This window comes from Cebus imitator, unplaced genomic scaffold (assembly GCF_001604975.1).
Source record: "Cebus imitator isolate Cc_AM_T3 unplaced genomic scaffold, Cebus_imitator-1.0 Scaffold152, whole genome shotgun sequence".
Taxonomy (NCBI): Eukaryota; Metazoa; Chordata; class Mammalia; order Primates; family Cebidae; genus Cebus; species Cebus imitator.
The window spans coordinates 4,101,785-4,118,560 of NW_016107467.1; the positions used below are offsets into that span (position 1 = coordinate 4,101,785).

The following is a 16,776-nucleotide window of genomic DNA, read 5'->3' on the forward strand; positions in this document are numbered from 1 at the left end:
ACCGGTGTATTTTGTACGGAGAACCGCTGCTCCCGGGTGCGGACAAAGCAGCTGCGCGGGGCAAAGCAGCGGCACCCGCCGGCACAGCCGCCCTGGCCAAACCACCGCGCTGGCAACCGTGGAGCACCTCCGCCCGGGAATTTCCTAGTCTGTGGGCAATAAAAATGCGGCGTCCACTCACCCTCTGCGCTTTCACTGGGAGCTGCGATCCTGAGCTGTTCCTAAATGGACATCTTGGATCGAGATACCTGAGACACCTTTTTATAATCTTAGACTCTATCCTAAAATTTCTTCTACTCAAATAATAAATGCCAATCTTTGATTTGGTGTATTTAACCCTTTAGGTAATATTTACAATACATTGAACTAACTAGATTTAGTAAGAAGCTTTAATTTACTGATAGCATGCTACTTATTAGTGTGTGCCTTCAAGCATCAAATATATGAAAAAAATGATCGTTTTTGTTATTATAGCACATAAATACACTGCTCCACTGGTATTCTTTTTTTCTTTTTGAAACAGAGTATTGCTTAGCCACCCAGGCTGGAGTGCAGTGGTATGATCTTGGCTCACTGCAACCTCTGCCTCTCAGGTTGAAGCAATTCTCCTGCCTCAGCCTCCCAAGTAGCTGGTACTACAGGTATACACCACCACATCCAGCTAATTTTTTTTGTATTTTTGATAGAGAGAGGGTTTCACTAAATTAGCCAGTCTGTTCTCAAACTCCTGACCTCAGGCAATCCTCCCGCCTAGGCCTCCCATAGTGCAGGGACTATAGGCATGAACCACTGCACCCGGCCTCCACTGGTATTCTTTAGCTAGCTTTATTTTACTTAGATTCCGATTAAAATATGCTCTACTCAGAATACAGGATGAAACAAAGCTAATTTAAGGTGACTTAAATTTATACATTAAGTACAATTAGTGCATTTTTCACCAGAAAGTTGGTCACTACTTTAAGATTTACCTTCATTTTTTATTAGAAGGTATTGGTTAATCTAGAATCTCTTCTCTCTAACACCAGCTATCATATTAAACTTTTGCAAATTTTAGGTGCCAAACACATGTAGAATTTACATACATACATTCATAATTTACATACATGCATATATAATGTACAATATATCTGGAAGATAATTAGCAACTGGTTACTTTGCTGTTAATGAGGTCAAGTTTACAGATGTACTGATCCTCTGAGTCTGTCTTTTGGCCTTGTTCCATTGCCACAGATTCTATCCTGACCCCTGGGCTGCTGTTTGTCACAGGAGGGGGCCATGTAGGATGATGTGACTGCTGCTCTGCAACCCCCATCTCTGCTGGTCAAGGATCTCAGCATTTTCCTGACTAATGGCATGGGTGGGATGCCTTCCATCTTTGCATTCTCTGTGTGTCAGGCTTTGCCACAGGGAATTGACTGTGAAGTGTTTTTAAATCAATGGAATGAGAAATACCATCTTTATATAGTGTAGACAGTTTGTCATTAAATATAGCTCAAGACAAGCTTACTTGTGCAACTGAAAAGTATTTTAGATAATATTTAAAACCTTTATCTAATTCGTGTTTTTAGATGAAGACTATATATTTTTTTTTATCATCTTTGGTTTTATAAGCTTCTTTTTTTTCTTTTTATTTCCCAACTTCTTTCTTTCAAATACCTCTAATCAACATTTTTTCCTTTGGAAAACAGGTCAAATGACAATGTGAAGGGTGATCAAGGAGAAATGTATGAAATAGAAGCCTAGAATTCAAGAGAAATAAATAACATCTGGGCATCACTTACTTTGCTTTAATTTCTTAGTTTTACTCCTTTAATGTAACAACTGTTTTTTTGTTTAGAAGAGAGCTGTGAAACAAACATCTATATAAAATTTGGGGATGAAAAATGCATTTACAAAGTTAGATTCATTTGCTATTACTTTAAAGACATAAAAACTTGATATCATATTTAATTTTGTGCTCAAACTTACCGATAATACGTTACTTAATCCTTGAAATTATTTGCTTTATTCCCTATTGTGGATTAAGTTGAGTGATTTTATTCTGAAATTATTAGGTTAGCCCAAAAGTAATTGTGGTTTTTACCATTAATAATTCACAAATATGACAGCAATTATATAATCTAGCTAAAACTAAATGCATGTATCCCTCTCTCATTATTCATGGTAGTTACGTTCTTTACAGTGTCTGCAAACACTGAATAAGTAAATATTGAACCATTACTCCTGATGGGTAAATAAGATTTTGGTTCCTGTATGACTCTGGCCACATTTTTGTCTCTCTATCAATACATAACCTTATTTTATTTGTGATTCTATGTAATGATATCTTATTTAATACATATTGTATGCATATTAACATTGTACTCACGGCCAATAGCACCGTAACTCACCCCTCATCGAAGCTTGTTCAACACAATGTTTTCTCTGTAAGGCACATTATTGCCTCTTTGTGCTTAGGAAAACTGTAATACAGCACTTCCGTATTATGTTTAAACAGAAAGTCATTTTAAATAGCAGAATCATAAACAAAAAAACATAAAAATGAGAAGTAAATAGACCGTGAAAAAAACACTTGCTTATAGTAAGAAAACTGAAACATGAAGGCAGAGTTTCACTTTGTTCAACCTCAGTTGGCAACATGTGTGGGGGTAACTCAGATTTCATGATTCTCTGCACATGTTGGGGAATGATCACACAAATGCTGAGTATTGATTTTGGAGTACAAATTAATATTAGCAAATGGGTGTATTTGCAAATATAGAATCTGTAGATAATGAGGATAAACGGTATATACATTCTAGGCTAGAAAAGAGAAAATGAGCTTCATTTTTTAAGTCATCAGAAGCCAATGAAAGACCTGAGTTTGGTATTTCCTCCCATATCTTGGTTTCTGTTTGTGTAATTAAATGACAAATTCTAATTAGTCATGCCTGACTAACATAATTTGGGATGATACTATGTCTTCATCACTGTCTACTTCTGACCCTGGCCCTGTTCCTGGAGTACAGTAGGCATTCAGTTAATGCTTATTGAAGGAATGCATAAACCCTTTTCCTCATTTGGAACTTTGTGGAATTGTTGAGAACATCAAATGGCAATAAGGAGATTGTAGCTGTAATCACACACAAAATGTTGTCTATTTTAATTTGCTGGGTGCAGTGGCACACACCTGTAATCCCAGATACTCGGGAGGCTGAGGCAGGAGAATTGCTTGAACCCGGGAGACAGAGATTGCAGTGAGCAGAGATCACACCACTGCACTCCAGCTGGGTGACAGAGCAAGACTCTGTCTCAAAAAAAAAAAAAAAAAAAAAGAAAGAGAAAGATAAAATGAAAAAGTTGTCTATTTTGAGGATTTTAATTATTCTTAATAACATAGCATTAAAATTAATTTATAAATAATATTATATGTTTAACACATTAATATAGGACGTTTTTGCTGTAAACCAGGGTTGCCTGTTTAATATATGTATTTCATTATGAGTAATCTCTTGTAATGCAAGGTCAAGAGGAAGAGGTTGGTTAACAAAAAGAAACTATGTTAATTTTGTTATTGACAAAGCGGAAGACCTTTTGAATTTATTTATCCTGGAGACACAAAATTCAAACTCATGATGATAACACATATGTTAGTCTTACTCTGTTCCCTTTTTATGGCAAATGTATTCTACCTTGATCTTTTCATTGTTGTAGTCACTTAAAAAACATATTGGGTAAGTTTTATTATATAATTTTTCTCGCATTGATTTTAGTTTTACTTTTTTTTTTTTCTCAGAAGGAATTAGATATCCAGTATAAAAAAGCCTGATCACTCTGGCCTTACTTGGCTTTCCTATAATAGTATTTTTAGGATCACTGCTATAAACCTACAAAGTAAGTAATTTGGTTCATATAAGCAGGCAAGTAATAAATTTTTCTAAACATCTCTATTTCTCATTAAAAATGTACTATTACTCTCCAAGTAAGAGATGTTTAGAGGTTTTTTTCTCATTTTTTGAAATATTAACTGATCCATATTTGCACTGGTGGACTCAGAAGTGTTTGGTTTATACTTGTTCAAGATGGATTGTCAGCAGATATAATGAGCCTTGGACAGGTCCAGTAGCTTGGCTAACATATGCCTGCAGAAGGATTTTCACATCCTGCTGACTGGGCTGGGCCTGTCCAGCCTCACAGCAGGAAAATTGTCTCTTGCAGCTCAGCTTATAAATATAACCTTTGTGTGTTTGGAAATATCCTTTCTAAGGCAGAACTTATGCTCACCCTGAAATATAAATGTTCATTTTGACGTCAGCGCTAAACAGGAAAAAGAAAAGGTGGAAGCAATTCTTCTCGCATGCTTCAGAATGTTAGAAACTGCCTACTATTTGTATCTCATTCTTTGCTGCTCTGTACAAGCTCTGCAAGTCATAAAGGTGTTCCTCACAAATAGACTATCCAGAAATGATGACTCTGTGTTTCAGTCCTATAAAAATGTCTAAATGGTAGACATATTGTTTTCATTACAGATGCATTAAGTCCAACTGTCAAAGGCTGTGTTGTTTTTGCCAGCAGAGCAACTACTGCTTGAATGGGTCTTATCTGTTAAGGCACTGAGGGGCTAGCTGTGCTATCTGCACATATTTCATCACAAAGTTTTGCTTGACTTTATATATTTCTATACATTTATTTTTATTATTTTTACTTATGGAAAGCAAGAGTCAGCTTTCATAGTCATTCAGTAAGTCCTCTTTCAAAATAAAACTTACTGTATTAGAAATAGTATCTACAAGACCACCAGTGGAAATGAATACAGTCAATATAATTAGTAAGTTTGATTCACCACACCAAAGGAGCTAAATCTTATGGGGGAAAAATTGATATCTGATTCACAAGTGTGTTGGGCTATTCTTTCATTGCTATAAAAGAATCCCTGAGACAGTAATTTATAGAGAAAAGAGGTTTAATTGGCTCGTGGTTGTGCGGACTGTAGAAGCACGGCACCGCTCGGCTTCTGGGGAAGCTACAGGGAGCTTTTACTCATGATGAAAGGTGAAGCAGAAGCAGGCATGCACATGGCCAGAGCAGGAGCAAGAGGGAGAGAGGCGGGAAGGCACTATGCACTTTTAAATGAGATCTCAAGAGAACTCACTGACTATCACTACAGCACCCAGCCATGAAGGATCTGCCGCTATCACCCAGGCACCTCCCACCAGGCACCATCTCCAAAATCAGGGATTACATTTCAACATGAGATGTGGTGGGACAGATATCCCAGCCATATCACCAAGTAGCTTTTTATTGATTTGTATTAAGCTGACTCATGGGTTTACCAATTTATTATTAGTAACATTGCCAAATTAATGTGTATTGATCAGTTATTTGGATATAAATACAAAGATACAGCACAGTGCTTCAGGTTATTTTATAAAATAAATATCAAGTCTTTCATTTAAATAATAAAGTATTTATGCATTCGTTAACGTTTAGAATGCTGAGGTATAAACTACAAAAGAAAACTTGCAGCTGAGTGTGGTGGCTCATGCCTGTAATTCTAGCACTTTGGGAGGCTGAGGTGGGCTGTTCTCTTGAGGCCAAGAGTTTGAGACCATCCCTGACAACATGGGGAAACCTTGTCTCTACTAAAAATAAAAAAAAATTAGTAGGAATCGATAGTGGGCACCTGTAGTCGCAGCTACTCGGGAGGCTGAGGCATGAGAATTGCCTCAACCCGGGAGATGAAGGTTGCAGTGAGCTAAGAGATCACACCACTGCACTCCAGCCTGGGCCACAGAGTGAGACTCCATCTCAAAAATTAATTAATTAATTAATTTTAAAAATTAAATAAAAAACCTAACTGAAACTTTTTCCGGTTTTACTGAGAAAAAGGAGCAAGTATAAAATAAACAAAAAGAATACATATGGAATATTTATTCAGAAACCAAAGGCCAGCACCCCATGTTCTAGTGTTTGGTAAGATACTACTCAATTTCCTGCAACTTTCACTTTTGTTCTTTTGTCAAAGATTCCAAATGATGATTGTGAGCCACCATAACTTGAGGAGATCATTGGATTCATTTACTTATGTATTAAGAATCATAATTCTTAATGCTGTTTTATGAAAAAGCTAGAGAAGAATTTTTCTTTCTTTTTGTTTTTTTGTTTTTTTTGAGACAGAATCTTGCTCTGTCATCCAGCCTCCAGGGTTCAAGTGATTCTCCTGCCTCAGCCTCCTTAGTTACTGAGATTACAGGCGCTTGCTACTACACCCAGCTAATTTTTGTTTTTTTAGTAGAGACGGGTTCAGTATGTTGGCCAGGTTGGTTTCGAACTCCTGACTTCAGGTGATCTACCCATATCAGATTTTTAAAAATAAAGGCCAGAGGCCAGGAGCAGGGGCTCACCCCTGTGTTCCCAGCACTTTGGAAAGCCAAGACCAGCAGATTTCTTGAGCCCAGGAGTTCAAGACCAGACTGGGCAACATGGAAAAACCCCATCTCCACAAAAAATTAAAAAATTAGCCGAGTGTGGTGGCAGGCACCTGTAGTCTCAGCTACTCTGGAGGGTGAGGTTGGAGAATCACTTGAGCTGGGGAGGCCAAGGATGGAGTGAGCTGTGATTGCATCACTGCTCTCCAGCCTGCGTGACAGAGCAAGACTTTGTCTCAAAATAAATGTGTACATACATACATACATACATACATGTTAGAAACAAGGAGGTTATTTCTAAGTTCATCGAGTTAACTAGAAAGGTAAATTAATCAGGACATTCTCAAGTTACCCATGTAATACTATTTAATTTCACATGCTTAAATAAACAAACTCAGATTACGTTTTGACTGTGATTCTTAAAACGGTCACCACAAACAAGTTATACCAAGATCCCTCACATTGTGTGTTGTCTAAGAGAAAATATTTTCATTTTCTTTTTTTCCTCCACATTCGCTATTATTCCTAGATTATGAAAGGCCGTCATTCACTAAATCCTTTGAAAATATTTCTATTTTTTCTAAATACAGAATTATTATATTAGTAACATTATAGGCATGGCCATAATGAAATGGAAACAAATACAGTCAGCATAATTAGTAAGTTTGATTCATCACATCCCAGGATAGAATACATCTTGACCTTCAAAAGTGCAGTTGACCAGAATTCAGATTTTGAGCTATTCATCAGTGACAATGCATGGCAATACATGCCTAATTGGCATACTTATATGTCATTAATTTATTCCTTTTATTCATTTAACAAATATTTATATAATGTTTACTATGTGCCAGACGCTATAATGTTGTTCCAAGATAGTTTATATTACTTGTTATTGAAATTCTTAAAATGATAATTTGTAGAGAAATTAAACTGGTGTTTTTTTCTCCTTCCATTTCTCCCTCTTCTCTTCCTTTTGTCCTTTTTTTTTTGTTTTTTACTTCCTTCTTTTGTGTAGCTATAAATAGGAGCCCACCAGGTCCTTTCTGTTTGTAAGGCACAATTTGCTCCCCAATCTCCACCCCAAAACAAAAAAATTTTAGGGAAGGAGCTGATTTTACATTTCTTCAGAGCACCTAGTAGAGTGATAAAAGGCAAAACGATTTTCTTTACATGCATGGTCACAGTACCAAAAAGGCCAAGAAAGAAGTCAAAGAGCACACAGTATTTATGAGAGTTTCTAGTGTCCTGAAGCCACAGAAGAAGCAGCTGCTTAAACATTGTTTACCCTTTGACTAATGGCCAAAAGCACTGAATGGGAGAAGGATTAACATGGATAAGACTTAAACAAAAGTGATACCACCATCAGAGCAACAACAAACAAAGGTACATTAAAAAGTAACGTGAAATGATGTTAAGAAAGAGGTCATGTATGCAAAATTATGAAATGTTTTGTTCTTTGGAAGTAAGTCTGGTTTTTTCTTCTGTTCTTAGTCATCCATCTTTACCAGAGTTCTCAAATAAAAATGTAAAGGAAAGTTAGCACAGCTCTAAAACAATGAAGGGCCAGTTCTCTGCCTTCGGATATGTAATTTGAATTGAAAGTATCCTAATGCCAATTAAACACAGTTTTCTAAGCACAGGAAAAGGGCTGATAAAATTAAGCAATGACTGTGGATTTTCTTTTGTATTTCCTTTACTATTAACAGTTTGCACATTAACAAATGCTGGATAGCCTATCTAGTGAACAGGGATGTCCCATTGCCAGGGTTATGTTTTAAGTGATGCTTGATGGTATGTAGATCTGAACAATACTGTGCTAAATCTAAGTCTCTCTCATTTGACTTTAGTTTGGAAGAGAGAACCATTGCACCCCTTCTTCCTGAGGAAAATTGGGAAACATGGCACACTCGCTCTTAAAAAAAAATACTCCTAACTATTGATTGTTTAATATTTTTGATATGGTGAGGAGTTCAGACCCCTTCTTAGGGAAGGCTATGATCTTTCTAGCACATTCTTTGGAATATGCTGCTTTACTCTCTTGGTGCATCAGCTGAAACTTCATTTTAATATCCCGTTCCTGTAAATTGGTAATTATTCCTGGCTTATCACTGAGTGAAGACCTATCCTCAAATATACAGATTTTTATATCATTCGTGGAAGTTAAGACTGGTTGCAAGTAATAAAAATTGAACTCAAGCTACCTAATACAAAATTGAACTCATTATTTTATATATCAAAATTATGTGAAAATGCAGGTGGGACTGGCCTTACGGATACATGATATTAGAACATAAATCCTGTCGCCTCTATCTCGTACTTTTTTCTGCTTCTCTTTGTAATCATTTTATTATTTTTCACTGACTTCATGATGAATTTAGAGCCACAGTCATTGGCACTTTCTAATTCATGTTTCATAATTTCATGACCGCAGTGGAAAAGAGGCTTTGGAAATTCTCAGGGAATCCCTCTGACTGCCAACACTTGGGTCATAGTTTGGATTCATTACAGCAGTCTGAAGGTTAGATGGTATGGATCCCCCAGCTTAGGCCATGAGCCTACACCTGGGAAAAATGGAGGGGAAGTTATTTTAAAAATGGGAAGAGGTGGAAGGCAGACAGTGTGTCATGTTTTATATATTTATATACACAAAACTCTGTAAGGGAGAAAATATAGATTTAAATCAGAGCAGAATAGTTAAACCAATGTTTACATATTTCTTTAGGTTTGTTGGCATATATGTGCATGTAATTATATCATTAAAGTGCATAGTGAAGTCAGGGAGACAAAGTAGAGAGATAGGACGAATGGGAAGGAGAGAGTGTGCAAAACAAACAATAGAAAGAAGAGTGGAGACATCCTGAAGTTTGTGTGTGAGGAGGGTACAGACAGGAGAGGTACAAAGGAAAGGGACTAGGAGAGAGAACTAGTTAGAGGATGGGGAGATAATACAAGGGAGACATAGCCAGGCATGGTGGCATGCACTTGTAGTCCCAGCTACTCAGGAGGCTGAGGTGGGAGGATCACTTGAGCTGGGGAGATGGAGGCCACAGAGAGGTGTGATGGCACCACTGCACTTCAGCCTGGGTGACAAAGTGAGGCCCTGTCTCAAAAAAATAAATAAAATAAAATAAATTTAAGGGATAAGTAGTGAGATAATGAGAGAAAGGAACATAGAGGAACACAGATGTAGGAACAGGGAAAGAGAAGGGATCAGAAAAGTATAATTTATAGAGAGAAAATTAAAATGCTATTATTATTGGTATTATTGCTACAATTGCTCTCTTTTGCCAATTAGAATACTTTGGCATTATTGGCAGGCTTAATGTAAAATGAGATTTGTGGGTAACATTGATCTCCAAATTATAAATATCTTTCAATAGGATATGAACAAATATCATAATTCTCAAAGAATATTGCTATTTTTAATCAATGGAAGATATAACATATTTTAAAATCATATGATACTTCAAACACTGTGAAGAGAGAAAAAAGACACACCAAATAATGAATGAATGGTTGTATTACGGAAGTACTTGTCCTAACAGAACACTTCAAATACCATTTGGCTGCTACTTCTCTCTGGGTTTGCTTTGTATCCCATGGAGATGATCTGACCTTAAGCTTTTGTTAGCTTCAAAGACAGCTCCGTTCTTGCCTCATCTCTACAGTATTGATGAAACAGACCCTTGGTTAACAACAGGAAGCCAAATTGATTTTAATATTGTGAACTCTTTACTCTGATGCAGGAAATGTTATCTGGGCCATCTCAGTGGGCTAGGGATTATAGAGCTGGATTAGGCTTCGAAATACAAATGAACTCCATAGGTCTGGTACAGCTGTAAGGTACAAGGGTAGAGAATATTAGGTGGCCATCTTGATATCTGTGATTCTGTTACTATACTCTCAAGTAGATTTGTTACTTCTATCTGAGTGTATACAACCCATCTTCTTCACTATTTTCAGTGGTTATAACTCAGGAAGAGACAACATATCAGCATATGAGTATAGATGGGGTAGATCCAATGAGATCTCTAATTTCGTTCATAAGTAGGCATAAAAATGTATTATTTCAGGAAACACTCACTGGAACCTGAGATAATACAATATGTCAAATTGCTAAAATGAGACCCTATGGATCACAGGTCTGACCTATTATCTAGGTTTACTAATAATTGTAATGGTACAGGTAATCACATGGCATGGGCGAGCCAGGAAGAGAGGTTTTTGACCTCCAATGTAGCTCACAAAAGCTTTCTTTCTGCATTAGAGCATGCACTGGGCCCAGTGTTACATAGGAAATCTCTAGATGACAGTTCTCTATGTGACAGTAATCTCTATGAGCAGTTTACATTCCTTATACAAAAGGAGTATTTAGGTAATTAAAATCTCCATTTTATATTCATATACTTATATAGCTTTTTCCAGGAGATCATGCTCCATAAATCGATACACTTCAGGTTTGTTTATCATAAGCAGTGCTAGATAGTGAGCATTTGATAGATAAGGACTGTCTCACTAGTAAATGCCATTAACTTGCTTGCCAGGAGGGTCTCTCATTAGCATGTTTCATAGGATATTTGACTGGGCTACCTTGTTTGTTTTCCTGGGAGTGGTCCCTTGGTAAATGAAGAGAATGAATGGCAGGCCTGCTACTAGACCATATTCCTCCTAAATACCTTGTTGATGATACGGATACAGAGATTAGCAAAACAGTCCCTACCCTCGGATATTTACCGTCTAAGAAGATGAACACAAAATGAACACCAGAGATAATGCATCTGACCCCCTAAACAACATGCATGGCACAGAATAAATACTTTTATTTTTTTTGCAATAGTGTTAACAATGTCATGGTAAAGTGCCATATCCTGGTTGAATTTGGGTGGTGGAGTCTTGGTGGACGATGGAATCTGTACAAGTTTCGAGTTTACTTATTCTGCTGACATTTATTGAGTAATCTCCCATGTGCCAGACACTATCTGAAGTGAAATGAAACAGAATTCCTGGTTTCCATGAGTTTTTAGTCTTAGAGAAGACACAGTCAGGTAAATAAATAATTGGAAAACATTATGATAAGAGTGTTTTTAAAAAAATCTATGTTAGGTATGAAAGTGCAGCATACTTGGCCTCCAGAAATGCAGAAAGTTTCATCAATGTACAAGTTAAATCTTGAAGGATGAGTGAACACTTATTGGGTAAATAAGAAGATAAAAGACTTTTCAGGGGGAGAGAATAAGATGGGCAAAGTTCGCAGCCTCAGTGAATATGTGGGCATGGGCAGCTGCAAATTCTTACCATTGGTTCCCTTTTGGATGTTGATCCAGGAAAATGCTGGAAAATTAGGTTGGGGTCAGATGATAAATAAGGCCAAGAATGAATGATAATAAAAATAGCTACCAATTTTGAGAAACTGCTATGTTCCAGGTCAGTGTTAGGTAAACATATTGAATACTCATGACATACTAGGAAGACATAACATCTTGATTTTATAAATGAGAATGTAATCCAGCAGCTAATGTGTTGGAATGTGCCTCCATAACTGTCTTACTGCAAACCCCATCCCTCTCTATGACCCTATGTGATCTCCTCTAGGCTTGGAAGCTTGCACATTGTTCCCACGTGATAGGGGAGGAGTGAAACAGCACCAGGAGGTCAGCTAGTCCCCATTCAGAGTGTATATCAGTGTGCCTCTGCAAACACCCACAGGAACAAATAAACCTACAGATAGTGAGCATGCTTTGGAAATACAATATCAAAAAAAAGGTCACTACTACCTTCTCTCTCCATTCCATCGAAATTGCAGCTCCTGACCTGTCTTTAACAGGAAGTTCTTGGCTGCCTCTCCCTTGATGGTTTTAGTAGGAGAAAGACAGGATCAGTATTGGGTTTCAGAAAGATAAATTGGCTACCAGTGGAAGGAAAATGGCAGCTTAGAGAATCTGTGGTTAGAGAAAATTGTTTGAGACTTACTATAATATTTCAGAAATGAAGTAATAAGAGAGAATCTGGAGTGGCAATCATAGATCAACTGACAGAGACTAAAATTAATAAGAGTTGTTGAGAGCATTCAGGGGACCCAAGATATCAGCTTGAATCACTACAGTGAGCAATGCTGCTACTTAGATAGAAATTGCCAGGAGAGGAAAATAAATGAACCTTTGGATCTGCTGAGTCTGTGGAGGCTGAATGTAAAGGTTTTTTGTTTGAGATGGGGGTAGCCTATAGGCGGGCAGGAATTGGATCTGATGCAAACAGAGGTGCTGAGGTAGGAGGGATGGATTTGGGTTCTGATGACTTTGTGAGAGTGAACAGGAAAGCACATTCAATGGCGAGAGCATGACAAGGAGGTAGGGCACAATGTGGTTACGCTATAATTTTTGCTATATTTCTTCATTTTTATTAGCACCCAATTATTTTACATGTACTCACTATTTATTTAAAACAGCTTTATTCATGGGGTGCCTACTCTGTGCAAGGTAATCCCTTTGGCAATGAGGACATGACGATGAGCAAAGCCTGAATGTTTCTTGCTTTCTTCAGTTTATAGTCTAGTAAAAGACATAAGCATCATCAGACATCACACAAGTGAATGTATAATTCCAAACCGAGATAAGTGCTCTTATGTGAAACATCTTATTTCTAGGAAAAAAAGCAATGTAACAAAAACCCTTGTGATATGAAAGGTTTCCTAGGAAAGTGCAGCTGTGTTAAGACCTGAAGGATAAGAGTTGTCATCTAGGCAAAAGGTGATGAAAGTAAAGGGTGCTCTCCAGACTGATAGAAAAGCAAACGATAAGTGATTGGAGTGTTTAGGAAGTTAAAAGATCATGTAATTGGAGCTCAGGAAGGCGAAGAGAAATGAGACATGTGTGTAGAGTCCAGACCACTCAGAAATTGCAGAATAATAAGGATTTTGATCCATGTTCTGAGTAATGAGATGCCATTGAAGCTTTCTGTTTTTAAAAACTATTAACCCAAATCTCCTTCACGTGAATAATACAGCCCAGGTAGGGAGTGCGGAGGAATCAAAGTAGAGGTAGAAGGGATTTGTCATCTCCCCCAGAGTGTCTTCTTTAGGAGGGAGCTGAGCCTCATCAAGCTCTTTCCAAAGGATTTTCTTCATGCACAAATATGTATGGCTGGCTCAGTCTGCAGACCACATTTTTAGTTCACCTAGTGTTTCAGATGGCAGATGCCATAACTCTGAGGAAATTAGAAGTTCTGGCTGTACCAAAAATATGTATATATCAGGAAAATGCAAAAGAAAACTGTTCTGTACGGCTTAAGAGAATTCATTGCCAACCTCCTACTGGTTGTTCTAACCCAATAAACAAGCGAAAGTGACTTGTTATAGCCAGCAGCTATATTCTGAGTACCATTAACCCACATTGAATAATTCAACACCTAACTGTGATGATTTGGGTTGCTCAGAGAAGGTATTCTTCCGCAATTATTTAGCTGTTTTTTGAGATTCAGCATTGTCTAGTTAAAAGGATGAGAAGCAAATGTAGAATTCTTGCTGTGAAAATCACTACTTCTAAAGAGATGCGGTACTGCCATATAGTACTTACATTGTGCAATTACTACGCAGAAATTACTCACTTTCCTGTAATCTTTTTCCAAAAAGAAGACACTCTTTAAGTGACTTGGTGGGAGATTTGATTTTATCAAATTCTCTGTGATACATTATGCCGGTAGTCATATCTGGTCTTGGATAAACTTTATTTCCTTTTGACTGTTAGCTGGTGTTGAACTCAAATTGCATACAAAGCCATAAGGAAAACATCAGATCACTAGAGCTATAATTCATTTGTTAATGATATATTAGTAGCAGAAAATGGCAGTTTGATTTCTTTCATTCAAAGGAAAGATTTCTATGGTAAGGAAGAAATTACTATGGCTAAAAGTCACTTTTAGTTATTTTCATGTTTTATCAAAATATTTACAGAGCACTTTGTCTTTGTCACCTGCCAGTCACCCAGTATATTTCAATGACCATGGTATTATCTTTGGAATCACAAAAAATGTAATCCGAAAGAAAGTTGTTCTAGAATAGAGTGAATGCTTAAAAATACAAAATATATACAATAAATGAATTAAAGTTAGGAATGTTGACATAATTAAGAACATTCACATTACTGATAGTGACCTGTGCCCTAATTATAACATTATAGTTAAAGAAGTTTAAGGCCTTTCACAGTTTTTCCTTCTGTAATCCTTTTGCTAAACTGAATTTCAAGTGTCTAGTCTAAACTTGTGATTTTTCTGGGAAAAGCCCATAGTCTTTCCCTGTTTATTCCACAGATAACACTCTATAACTTGCCTTTTTCACTTAACAAAAAAATAATAGATATATGATACAATTTATATAACATATAATGCATACTATACATTATATATAATTTAAATATACATATATATAAATAAATATAAATGTCTGGAAGTTAAATGTTGTCTGGCAGGTATGGAGAGAAGGGGGCTGTACAAGCTTCAACTTTTTTATTGAATACTTTTCCTTTGCCATTATTTTCTGATACAATAATAATATATTTTATTGTAAAATAAGTAAAAACAAATTAATTTAAAATGGTATGTGATGGCAAAAACTGAGTAATTCTTAGAAATATTATCAATATTGGAATCAAAACACATAAGACTATTAAACATGTGTATTTAAGCAAGTTCCACACTATATCCAGAAAGTTGGATCTAACTGATTATCATGCAAATGAAGAAGGTAATCAGTTCAAAAATGACATATAAGCTGATATTGCCTTCCTGTTCTTATTCTTTATTCATGGAAAATGAGGACAAGATATGAAGGGTTTAGAGATCTAGGTCATTGGCCCAGGATTTGGCATTAATTTTTCTCATAAAAGCACAGGGGAACGATCGATCAATGTTGTCAGCTCTAATGCCATCATCAGAGCAGAAGATGAGCCAAAGGAAATTATAAGTTTCTTATAAATTTATCGTAAGTATCTAGAAATCATACTTTGTATCTTATGGCTTGAATGCAATAGGTTTACTTTTAATGATGTGTACAACGAGAAGATTAAAATTTCTGCCAACGTATCCAAAGCAGGGATATATTTATTAAACTATTTGTAACAAAAATACCTATACCTTTTTTTGTAAATTTGAATAAAAATATCCCACTTAAACAACCTCTGGGATGTGATTATGCATAAATATTATTTTCTTTGTATGCCCCAAATCTCTCTCATCATAACTGGTGTGCTTTGTTATATTCCACTTGAAAGTTTTGAATTGACAAGAGGGATGTTTCTAAAGCTTTTTGTATCACTATTTGGTCTTTAGCATTTATCAACCAATGAATTATTTGTAACCAAAAAATTTGCCTCAGAAAATGGAAAAAAAAATGCAGGAATGAAAACAGAAACAATGCAAAAAAAAAAAATGAACAGTTATAAAACAGTACAGAGATAAAAAAAAATCAGAGGTGTAATATCCCAAACCATGAACTATTTGTCTTAATCATGCAGCCTTTTCATCTCTGAATCTATTAATGTCATATTCAAGTGCTTAATGTTCACTAGCAGTTCATAATTATGATGACCATCCCAGTCACTATAAGATCCTTTGGATGAGCAAAGAAAAATAAAATCATATTCAAGTACCAATTTTTGAAATTCATGCTTTAAATACAACCTTAGAAATGGCCTTAGATTAAGGCTAACGGTGTATAACTTACTCAAATTTATAAGAGTATATTTCTGACAATGCTTCCATATAGAAAGTTTACAGCAGATAGTAGTTTCTTCATATTTACATCCTGATCTAATTTTTTGTCATTAGGTTACTTTTGTAGGTATGGATAGTTTCCAAGTCCTAGAAAAAAAATGAGGGTTTTAGTTTTCTCTTATAACCTGGCTACCAGATGCTATGTGACAAGGGCAGTCTCAGGATGAAATTATCCAGGCAAACAAATATTTCTTAACCTCAAATGTACACATGTGCTCATAAGTATGTTTACCCATATGCACAAGCATGCATACACACACACACAAACACACACATCACAGAATTACACTCTGTATCCTGTCAGCTTGATGGAGTCCCAGCTGTTAAACCTTTGAGGCATTGTGACAGAAATCTGCAAGAAAGCTTCACTAAAGGCAGATGAGATGATATTCTAGCTGCAGGATTCAGCTACCTTTTCAAATGGAGTCATAGGAAAAGAAAAAAACACTCATTGCAAAATGAATGAAACCCTAAGCCTGGAGTGCAATGAAATTGTCTGTAGGCTGTGGGGCTCCCTTGATTTTTTAATATCCTACTCACAAAAGGGTGCTCGTGTCTGAGCAAACATTTCTAGCAAATCTACAAGTATATAGAACACTGC

At 36.4% G+C, this 16,776-nt stretch overlaps 1 protein-coding gene across 7 annotated transcripts in view; it reads left to right on the plus strand.

The window, feature by feature from the left end:
• Nucleotides 1-16,776, plus strand: part of CHL1 (cell adhesion molecule L1 like) — a 203,184-nt gene that overhangs the window by 89,135 nt on the left and 97,273 nt on the right. The window contains exon 1 of one of the 7 annotated variants that reach the window (XM_017543320.2): nucleotides 3,776-3,873. The exons of the other annotated variants lie outside the window; for them this stretch is intronic. The gene's annotated coding sequence lies outside the window, so the exon portion shown is untranslated. Of the gene's footprint in view, nucleotides 1-3,775; nucleotides 3,874-16,776 lie in introns of those variants that run through there. 7 annotated transcript variants of the gene reach the window in all.